The 11,273-nt window shown below is 43.9% G+C and overlaps 1 protein-coding gene across 2 annotated transcripts in view; it reads right to left on the bottom strand.

Moving 5' to 3' along the window:
* Window positions 1–6,376, bottom strand: part of LOC146798685 (uncharacterized) — a 415,733-nt gene extending 409,357 nt beyond the window's left edge. Inside the window, exon 1 of one of the 2 annotated variants that reach the window (XM_085625984.1) lies at window positions 6,308–6,376. The gene's annotated coding sequence lies outside the window, so the exon portion shown is untranslated. Of the gene's footprint in view, window positions 1–5,691; window positions 5,826–6,307 lie in introns of those variants that run through there. The other variant, XM_085625983.1, reaches the window with a different exon arrangement.
* Window positions 6,377–11,273: the final 4,897 nt, after the last annotated feature.

Here is an 11,273-nt window from a genome sequence, read left to right on the forward strand (position 1 = left end):
TAGTTCATGGACATAATAAGCAGGCACCATTACCAAAAATACAACGAGGACACTGAATAATTAAAGAGCTGGTTGGGACCTACTTAATGCATTTAGATAAATAACACCCAGAAGTTTGCCGACACTCAATTTACTCCCCAATATGGGACTTCCATGTCATGTTATAGTGTCCAGCATTCTTGCCCCTTAAAAGGTTCCATTATCCACAAGGAATATATGGTGACAATAGAGACAGACAATGACCCACTTCTGATAGGGCTGAAATGGGAGAACCCACACACAGCGATTGCTACTTGGAGGTTACAGTGTTCTTTCTTACAATATAGAGCTTTTATAGATGTTGAAGGAGCCTTTTGGAATTACTTTAAGGAAAACAAATGCAAAGCCTCAAACATCTTGTGGAAATGGGAGGCATTCAAATTATAATAAGAGAAGAATATATAATCAGTTAGGGGGATAGGTAAAAATGCTAGAGACCGACTTGAAAAATGGGACAAATCCATTCATACTGTGAATCAGTGGATGTTGAGAATACACCATAATTTGTTAGCTGAGAAAAAGAAATTCACTACAGTCCTAGAATTCCTGAGAGATCTTCATTATAAGGAATACATAGCCAGGATGCATGCTGAAGAGGGCAAGGCGGGACGTCTGCTAGCGTGGCAGATCAGGGCTGCACACAGCGACTCGCCTATTATGAGGATCAAACCTGCACCCGCCCCGGGCCAATCTGAGGACAAAAAGAGACTGACCTATTTCCTACTAAACAAAGAGCAGTGTAACTGCAACTCTTCAATAGCTCAGTGAGGTATATAACTTCAAAGAATGCATTTCCTGTACCAGTGGTAACTCGATCCATGCTCTGTATTTCACTGTTATGCACTTAACCTCTTGTAGGCTCATCAGGGCGTGGTGTTAGCATTGATCTCTCGGGAAATAAACAGTCATTTTAGGTTTAGGATCTACGCCGAGTGGTGTTCAGGTGAAGAGAATCAAGCATGGCAAAGACGATAAGGCTGGTCTTAGCAAGCAAGCAATGTTTTTTAAATGTATTTTTTTGCAAAGAGGCAATTTCAAAAACAATTATCAAAAATGTAAAGGTAAAGGAGTGGTCAAGCAGCCAACGCATATTAGCCCTGGCACTGAAGTGCATACTTTTTTTAGGCAGCTGTGCACACGTGAGCAAGCAAAATGCCATCACTTACAGTGTAAGACAACCGATGGAATGAGTAGGTCGACCCATTTCCCATGCTGTATGCTCTGGTGGACGAAGCAAAATAGGAATGGCACTTGAACAGACCAGTCAATGTGGACGGATGACCAAAAACCTCTTTATCTACATAGAGATGTACGTGTTTTTAGTATAATGTTTTTGTACTATTATGTTTGTGTTGTACACAAATCAAATCATAATTTGGGAGTTGGTGTAGAAAAAGAATTACCACAGGGCAGGCATAAAAATATGGTATCTGGTTAGCATTCTGCCCTATCTTCAATGCTACTGTTGCACTGGCGAATGCACTGGCGTTATACATTGTCGTCAGATAGGGCTCTCTAAATATGGCAGGGTGGTCGTATGCCAGGAAATCAAATATCAGGACTTCCACAGACCTTGTAGGATAGCTAACTGCCCACAAAAGTAAAATACGCACCGCTAAAGTCCTTAAAAGAGTCCTATAAGGAACCCCCAAGCTGACGACGAACAAGAAAAACATCTATTGCTCTTGGAATGCGCATACATTATTGCCCTTGGTATCGTAGCTCTGATCTGTAAATTGCAGTTTGGCTAGTGATCTCTGTAGTCATTGGGCTTCAAAACTCTTATGAGTGACCATGAAAATCCGGTCATGTCAGCATCAAGAAAACAGGATGCGTCCACAGGGCGCCACTGACAACTACCTCCATCCCATCTGACGATGCATTCACCCAGCAGGCGGTCCACCCTACGACCACCAAGAATGATTCACCAAAATGCTCTTTCAAAAGTCACAATTCTCCATCCCATCATTCAGCATTCTACATGCAACAAGCATCCATCCACAAAGAGGATCAACCAAAATAATCTCATCCACATGCATTGCAACACCAGCTCCTTTTCTCCTACATTTACTATAAGCAACAATCTTTTCTGCATGGCCATTAATGCAAGATCTGCTAATGCCCATCATTCAGACATCTTCAACCTCAAACCATGTGTACAATTTTGGTTTACATTGCATTAAAACATCCAGACTGAATTTGCACTGCCAGGCCATCGCTGACTCTCTTGCACAGCAGAGCTATGCCATTTGTACAGACAACACAGGAGGCACTGCATTTTAAAAAGGTCTTCCCTGGACCGGAAACAAGCATCCTGGGACCGGTTTCGGGGTAACGCCACTCATCACCCAGGCTAGCTTGAATCCAGTGGCAAAGTGAGCAAGGTACCAACATCTGGGCATACCCTGCCAACTTAGGGTGAACAAAAATTACAGGTAACAGCTGAGGTGGTGAAGAATTTCTACGGTTCAGGATGGGGCGAAGTTTAGGGTGGTGATAGGTTTTAAGGATTCAGGGTTGGGTGGACTTTAGACGTAGAAATTGTTTTTTAGGGTGCAGGGATGAGTAGTTTAGGCTGATCAGGGGTTCTTATGGGTCATGGATGACTGATGTTTAAGGGTGGTGAGGGTTGTTTACGGTTTAGGGATTGGACCGGTGTGGGGAGGCGTTTAATGGGGTATGAGATGGGTGGAGTTTTTAAGGTTCAAGTATGGGCGTAAATAGGGGTAGTGAGTGATTTTATGGTTCAGGGATGGATGATTTTTGCGGTAGAAAGGGCTTTTACACTTCAGGGATGAGTGTACTTTAGGTGTGGTGAGGGATTTTAGGGGGCAGGGATTGATAGTGCTTAGGGGTTGGGAGGGGTCAGCGATGAATGGTGTTCACGTGTGGTGATGGGTCAACAAATTAAAGACATCCAAATTAACTGTTTGACAATGTAAAATATATAAATATGAAATAATGTCCCCGGAAATAAAGCACTGGAATAAATATTTCCAACAAAAATGTTTCGAAAGTAAGTCCTGCAACCATTGCATTTACATTAAAATAAGCATTCAAAGGTCAATTTCAGTCAAAAAGACATTTTATTAAATGGTTTTTACAAAAAGGTAAGTGCCATTCATTCTGAAAATTTCCATTAAACAGCTTAAATGAAATGGTTTTTCAGTAATCGTATTCCACGAAATTATTTTTCGATGAAACTACGTACAACCGACGCCTTGACCAGCCTTAACCTCAATGTTTATTGATGTTACCAGCTTGTCATAAGTATGTCTTTAAATCCAACATCCCTGGCCCAATCGACACCAGTGACCACCCTGTTCAGTTAATTCTACGGAATCCAAGTCTGCTGTAGTGATATTGTATTTTTAAGTATAGGAGCAGAATGTTCAATACATTTTTCTTTTCTTATTTAATTACATTGTCTGGCCCCTATATATTGCTTGTGTAATTGTGCTTGTGGAACATATTCAGACAGGAAGCTTTGTTTCTCAGCTTTCTAAAAAGTGAAATCATTGCTCCAGCTTTTCTTGATGGTTCCCACCTTTTAGTTCTCCTTTGGGTCATGGATCTCTGCTCTGGTGTGGCCACATTTGACACTACAGAAATATCGCTCTTACTATGCATTCTGATCAAGGCCCCTTCTTCCAGTCGTCGGGATCACAGGTGTGTGTCGCCACTACAGTGATACAGCAACTGGAAAAATTTCAGCATCCTGGTTTAATGTAAGGAACTAGTTTCCGCAAGAACTTCTGCAACTAGAGCCTCTGTGGGCCGTTTCTAGGTGTTTTGCCGCCCTAGGCGAGAATTGAAAAATGCCGCCCCCTCCCTTTTACTACCATCACTCTCTCCCCTGTCATCCAGGCTAGAAGAATTAATGCATTAGATATACACAAACTCATGTTTTTTGCTGCCCTCCTCCTTTTGCCGCCCTAGGCGGCCGCCTAGTCTTGCCTAATGGTAGAAACGGCCCTGCCTCTGTGTCTTCAACAAGAATTGAAAGCACATGACACCTACATCCTTTTATGTGTTTTTCTGAGCAGGTACACTTTCTAAAAGATACAAAACCTGAGTGGCTTGATTCACACGGCATTGGCAAACAAAAGATTTTCTTGTATTAAAAAATGCTACTCAGGAATAGCCGGAAACATGCAGTCTGGTGAACTATAAATCAAGGTGTGTGCACACACACACGTTAACTGTCGGATGCAGAACACATGGGATGACTACTTTTACGTTTGCCTTAGGGGGACTTGGTTTGTCTCTGTACTAAGCTTATTTGGACGAAAACACTGGCTATACTATGGGTTTAGTTCAGGCAAAGGGGGCATAGCTGCGCTGAGCATGGTGGCTCTTGTCTTGGAACTCTTCAGGACCTTTCAAAGTGAATCTACCCATCCCAATAAAGAAAAAGAATTCCAAGGATGGTGGACAGCCCTGCCACACGGGGTTAAGAGCTCGGATACCTCACCTACTCTACACCAAAAACCATAATCCTGGAGTGTCTTCGCTCATTGAGACCCATACGATGGGGTGTATGTACCATCTCCTGCATCATAAGCGGGCTCAAGCACCAACATTGACCCCGTGATCACATCAGTATGGAGATTTCTGGCTGTTGCGTATATTGGTGCTAACTCTGTACAACCTCACAAATGGATTTAACAGATCATGGGTCGAAAGGATTTACCTAATGCCACCACCTACACGTAATGGTGCTGAGGCATAAACCGTCAGTCTCAGCACCATTACGTGTAGGTGGTGGCATTAGGTAAATCCTTTCGACCCATGATCTGTTAAATCCATTTGTGAGGTTGTACAGAGTTAGCGCCAATATACGCAACAGCCAGAAATCTCCATACTGATGGGGGTCAAGCTGCAGAACAAGGTGGACCTGTCACAACCACTTATTTAAGTGGAGTTATCCAGGAACTCCAACATCAGGAACATGAAATGTGTGCCACCACATTAATATATATGTGCCTGGTCATCTCCTACTTTCTCAAGCTGCGATAGATGCTGAGCACCGCTGCCACACCACACGAGCTTTCAGGGATGCACAGAAACAACCCACGAAAACCAATACAAGTACCCCTCAAGGTTCCACATCCCTACTCTTTTTCACATAAATGATAAAGGGTGCGGTATGGAGCTTTATAGAATGTCTCACGCCCGAGAAGTTTAAAGAGAATGTTTTGTGAAAGGATTCTCGCCAAAAAAGTAGCTTCAGTCGAAGGATGGATCAGTTTCCATATTTCCCGCTTAAACATGGGGTGATCTGCAGTTCGCAATTTCGAATCGCAGAAAGGCCGATTCAGAATTCTATCTTTCTGAGATCATTAAATTCAGCGCCATTAAAGTGGATAATAGTAATTCTGATTGTTCACAGAGCTTTTGAGCACAAGTGCACTATGAAACGCCAATTAAAAACAAAGTGTTAATTTAAATAATCTCTTCTTGCCTCTGACACTACAAACGTTCAAGACATAGCGAGCATGCTCCAGACTCCACTGACTTACGGTTCTTTTAAAAAAACAAATACCCCAGCAAAAGTCACACGCATGGATCTCCGACACCACCACCGCCCCCGTGAATGCCTGATCCTGTTTCCGTGTGAAAAAAGGTCACCGCTGGATTTTTAAGACTCACAGTTTGCTGTTTCTATGTAAAAACTGATGTTCACAGCTGCTCGACACCCGAAGTCCGCCCTGCTGTCTGATAAACACATCCGGCAGGCAGCATCTGAGATCCCACGACCGATGCCAGCTGGCCCTCACGGGGTACTGCAGAGGGACATCTACGGCCCTGTGTAACAAAACCCTGATTTGGCTGCACACCAATGACACGTGCTCTGTTTGTGTTATTTGTACAATGGTATAAACCAGCCCGACTGTCAGTTCTGTCCCAGGGCTGCGCGGGGAAGAATGCGAGCGAGCAGCATTCCACACGCAGCGCATACCCACCCACTCACCACCCATACACGCCATGGCGGCAGCGCCTAGAAGGAAAGATTCAAGGGATTAAAGAACCCTGGCCGACCGGACCATGTCCCAGGCTGGCAGCAGGGCTGCTGTGCTCAGCCTCAACTGTACCACAGGCCCTCTGTGTCCGTGACACACGCACCACTGTCCACAGGGAGCCGGGCTAGCGAGAAACCGGGAGTTACACACTGATGGTAGCGGGTCCGATGCCAGTTAAACAGCTGTTCGGCTGGCATCCGATGCCAACCATCCGCCTCAGATGAGTTTCTGAACGTGGCACTTACCTCCAGTCTTCCAGTGGAGGGCAGTATTGTCAGTTCAGAAGTGGAAAAAAGCATGCTCGATGTCCCTTCAAAAGAGGCCCAAAAGAAGCGCAAGTTGTGACAAAAAAATCCCCTAAACAGGTCCAGCCCCACCCAACAACAAAAATGGGCTACAGAAAAAAAATAACGAACAATTATGTTACTGACAGTGCTACTTCCCGACAATATTGACTACGGTTCTGAAGGCTTTATCTTGAAAATTGACATTCGTGTGTAGGCTGCAAGAATGCACCTTTAGAAAATCTAATCTGCTTACTACCTGTACTTCGAGTTCTAAGAGAGTGAGGCCCTTGAGTGGGCAGGGGCGTAGGGTGTGAGCTTCAGATTTTGAACAATTACGCTGGCATATAATGTCTAAATCCATTATACGACAAGCAGGGCACATTAGAGTGTCTAAAAGGGCAGTGGAATGGGAGACAAAAAGGCGTTTTTGTCTGTGTTTATTTAAAAATCCGACAGACACCTAACCATTCCCGACTGAAAGCACCTGTAACTAAGTATTTAAAAAAGCATTTGCAATGCAATAGGTCTCGCATTTACATAAGTTTGAGATTTTGGCATTGTAAATGAGAATGTCTTTTATTTATGTTTTGGTTTGTAAAACAAATAAAAGACATTGACATTTGCATTGCTAATGGCATAAACTCTCGCAAATGCGAGACCTATTGCATTGCAAATGCTTGTTTTAATTGGACCGGTCTCAAACTGCCCAATAATTTAACACTCCAAAGAACCAACCCACCGGTTTCCCAACAAACACACATCGGCCCAGAGATAAATATATTTATCTAAAAATTTAACATTCAGCAACTGAGAAACTACTCTTTATTGCCACATATGCTTGTAATGTTTGTGGATGCTACTTTTATGGGGCACGGTCTCATAGAATTCAGTGGTATTGTCCCCATAAGGTGGGTTGGGGGGAGGGGCGGTGGGTTTTGTTTTTCACGGAGAAGCCTTGAGAAGTGCTACAGGAGGCAGGCGGCCCATGATAGGGGGAAAGTTGTGAGAAGGGGCTGTTCCCACCCCGCTGCAGCCGAGGGAGAGAGAGGGGGCACGACGAAGCAGGCACGTCGGCTTGCCTTTCAAATGAACCTGTGCAGGCAGGCAGGCTTGGCCGCCGCCTCCCCCATAATGAGCTCTTTGTGAGCCGAGCGGCCGGCGGGGCCAGCAGCTGTCACACTGTTTGCACTTGTTGTAAACAGGCCTCGCACCCTGCACCCGTCGGGGAGGGGGCACCCTTGGCACGGGGGAGGGGCCCGAGAGGTGCCAGGCACAACCAGCATGTACAGCTAGAGGGGGGCAATAAGGGGGCCAGGCACCATGTGCTTGCAGAGAGGCCTACAGCTATACACACGCGGAGGGACGGAGAGGTGGTAGGCATCACATGCATAAGCAGAGGGGCAACACAGTACTATGCACGCAGAGGTGCCAGTCACAGTGTGTGCCCGGAGAGAGAGGGGGGCAGATGCCTGTGCAGGGCGGGAGATGTGCAAGGCACTGCGTGCGTGTAAAAGCCGCAGTTGGAGGGGTGCCAAGCACTGATAGAGCACCCAGAGGAACATGGGAGATGCCTCCCGAGCCTATAAATGGTGGGAATTCTGAGATTCCTTTTTAGCCGCTGGGTGAAGGGCTGACTGCAACAAGCGGGGGGAAGCAACGAGAGGGGCAAGGGACAGAGAAGTACAAGCCCCAGAGCACACTGAAATGCTTACGAGGCGGAGAGGCTCAGCAACGGGCCTGTGGGACACTTTTTAGGCAACTCATGAAAGTGCGCATTATTAATAATGCAGCGCGCATGAAAGGGAAAGCACTGGTGTAGCGGACACAAAAGTGCGCCATTATTAACATTGTAGCTCGCACAAAAGTGAAAGCCACGTCAGCCATTGTTGCAGAGAAATGCCGTAACAGGGAAAAAAAAGTGCGTAGCGGCTAATTAAGAGACACTGTCTCCTGCCGCAGGTTAAAGATCAAATCGTGGTGGGCGGGGCCGAAAGCGGACAGGGTGGCAACCCTCAGTGTCATGATTGCCTCCGGTGCAATCATTACACTGTGTTTTGCATTAGCCATGACGCAAAACGACGCGCACCAATCCAAATTGCAGACGGAGCAGCAACACGACTTCTGGAATCGTATCGATTCCAAGAAGCCCTTGCATGGCGAGAGCAGCGCATGCACTGCTCACGCCAGGCAAGACCTAAAAAATACATTTATTAGGGGAGTGTACCACCCCAAACACCCCCCATGAAGCTACGCCCCTGGGAGTGGGCACAGAGGAATATAGGAAAAGACACTGAATCACAAACGTGTGCAAATGGTAGTGTGATTCATGGAGGAGCTTCGTTATGTTATTTTTTTGCTACGGGCATTTTTATAGTGCTTTCAACCAATGTTAAGGCACCACAGTGCATTTTTATCAGAGCACCTTGATGTCACGTTAGACTGGATGAACCATTGTGTGAGCGTATTTTAATTTGTTGGTGTTTGGTTGTGTGTTTTTTGCACAGTGTTTGTTTTCATGTGTTTTGTGTGACTAATTAGTGTGATGGTAAATGTTTTTTTTTCTAGAAACAGCTTTGTGGTGTGTTGCATCTACGAGTTAGTGTATGGAAGGATTTATAAGCAGCCCTGCCAAGTGTCACTCATTAGGGGTCAGACTAACATGAATGCTTTATCGCCACTGTATTGTCATTGATATTATATGCGCCAGGACCCTTGAAATTCTGGGCAGACTCTAAACAGGAATTACGTAGTCTGCTTGGAGGTCTTAAGGGGTGGTTATGAAAGTTATGGCATAATGAGTGTAGTGTGTGATCATAAGGTACAAAGACATCTGTTGCAGAGCTCTGTGTTTGGCGTATTCATTTGCATGCTACCAGGTTGGGGAAGACACTACAACTGGGGACGAGTAGGGAATACGTGCCAAAGGGAGCCCAAAGTACGAAGCTGCTGTGCTTCTGAAACCACCGTTGCCATTCGACACAGCGAATAAGCAGATAGGCTGTATGGATCGAAATGTTTGATGACTTCCTAGATGCACTAGAAAAAGAAGACAATAAGAAAATCATTAAATATATGAAAGAAGTACTAAAGAAAAAACTGATGCAACATCATACCAAAAGATAAAAGAAGCATTAGACACCAAGTTCAATCCGATGCAGATTGTCGACTATGAAAGGTCCATCTTCATCCAAGCATGACAACAAGCTGGTGAAACGATGGATGAATTTGTTGAAGACTTGATGCACTTCTCAAATAGAGTATGTTTTGTGACTTCAATGATAATAAAGCCATGCACCTTAGAGTCATCGATGGTTGTCTTTCAGAAGACGCTTGTTGAGAGAGACACTCAGTTTAGAAAAAATGCTAATGGCTGCAAGGGCAGAAGAACGAGCAGATGGACAAGCTTCTGGCATGTAATGAATCAGCGTTGATTATGAAAATCAAGCATAAACACAAAATAGATCAGCACAAGTCGATGTCTCTGAAGAAGAAACAATTATGCTTCCAATGTGGGTTTTCATTTCCCTATGAAGGTAAATGTCCAGCCATTGGGCAGATATGGAAAGGCTGCAGGAAAGAAAACCACTTCATAATGGTCTGCAAAGCAAAAGAGAAACCAAATGCATCACAGAGAGAAGAGAAAATGGATGCCAGAAGGTTCTCGAAGCATTTTTGCCACACCTACAAGGCCAAAAGGCAACATCAGTTCTGACAAGCAGAAACCAAGCATAGTCGATAATCGTCAAGTTCATCATATAAAGACTCTTCAACGTCATTATCAAGCATTAGCGAATAAGACGGATGTGTGTTGATGATATCGACTAAGGAACCACCTGCTTGCAAAGAAGAATCACCAAACGAAGTTGAAGCCTTACCAGGTCCATGAAAACAATTTTACAATAAGTGGTAACTTTTTTCCTTTCCTTGTCAGAGTCTCATACCTCCCTCTCTTGGTCCTCCGATGGATCTTGTTTAGTGCTGAGAGGGGTTGGATATAAAGGGTTACAACAGTCATTCAATGAGGACCAGAAATTGAATGACTGAAACTAGAAACTAAAAACCAAACTCATATAGATCACTCTCAATACAATACTACAAAGATAGAAGATTATCAAAGCAAGCCCAAATCTCCTGAAGAAATGTAGGCGAGCCAAAATCATACACACTGGGAACTCTGTTAAAGCTATACAGAATAACACCATAAATATTTTATGTTCTGAGAACTCTATAATATGATCTCCTCTGTTCATTAGTTCAAAATTAGGAATGCACATTCTTTTGAATATCAATAAAGCATGATACTGAGTCAATAGAGTCATTTAGTTTAGTTTATCAAATTTAAGAAAAAGAATATGATAAAATGCAGTGTCAGACACTGCATTTTATCATATTCTTTTTCTTTCACTATGTATAGGAAATACAGATATACTGTTTGCACGAAAGGATGTACACCGAAAAGGTTGTATTTTACGCACTTATAATATAATTTTTTGACACATATATTGTTGCAGTAGCAATACGAATATGGTATAAGGTCCTGAACAAAGCCAATGACCACTGAGTCAGGAAGGCTGAAACATGTCGACCATATTGTAGTACAGCCTATATATTAAAAGCTGTCTTTGCACCAATTTTTATCCCAAGGATTAGTAGGAATATCTCAAATAAATATTTTTTCTTCCTCTAACTCCTTTTTTAAAAAAAGATTTCATGTTTCTGCACTGCACCCTTTTGATATCATTTCTGATATGTACTACGATTGAGCCAGTGATCTTTGCTGTCCCTTTTCCTTCCTAGTTTCAAATTCAGTGATCTGCTTGACACCCATACCATAGAGAGTACCTCTTTTGGAGGTTTTTTTTTAGTGGTTGGAAGGTTGGATATCCAGATGATGACACTGACCAGTCTCTGGTAATTGATGGAA

This window comes from Triturus cristatus, chromosome 9, assembly GCF_964204655.1.
Source record: "Triturus cristatus chromosome 9, aTriCri1.1, whole genome shotgun sequence".
Lineage (NCBI taxonomy): Eukaryota > Metazoa > Chordata > Amphibia > Caudata > Salamandridae > Triturus > Triturus cristatus.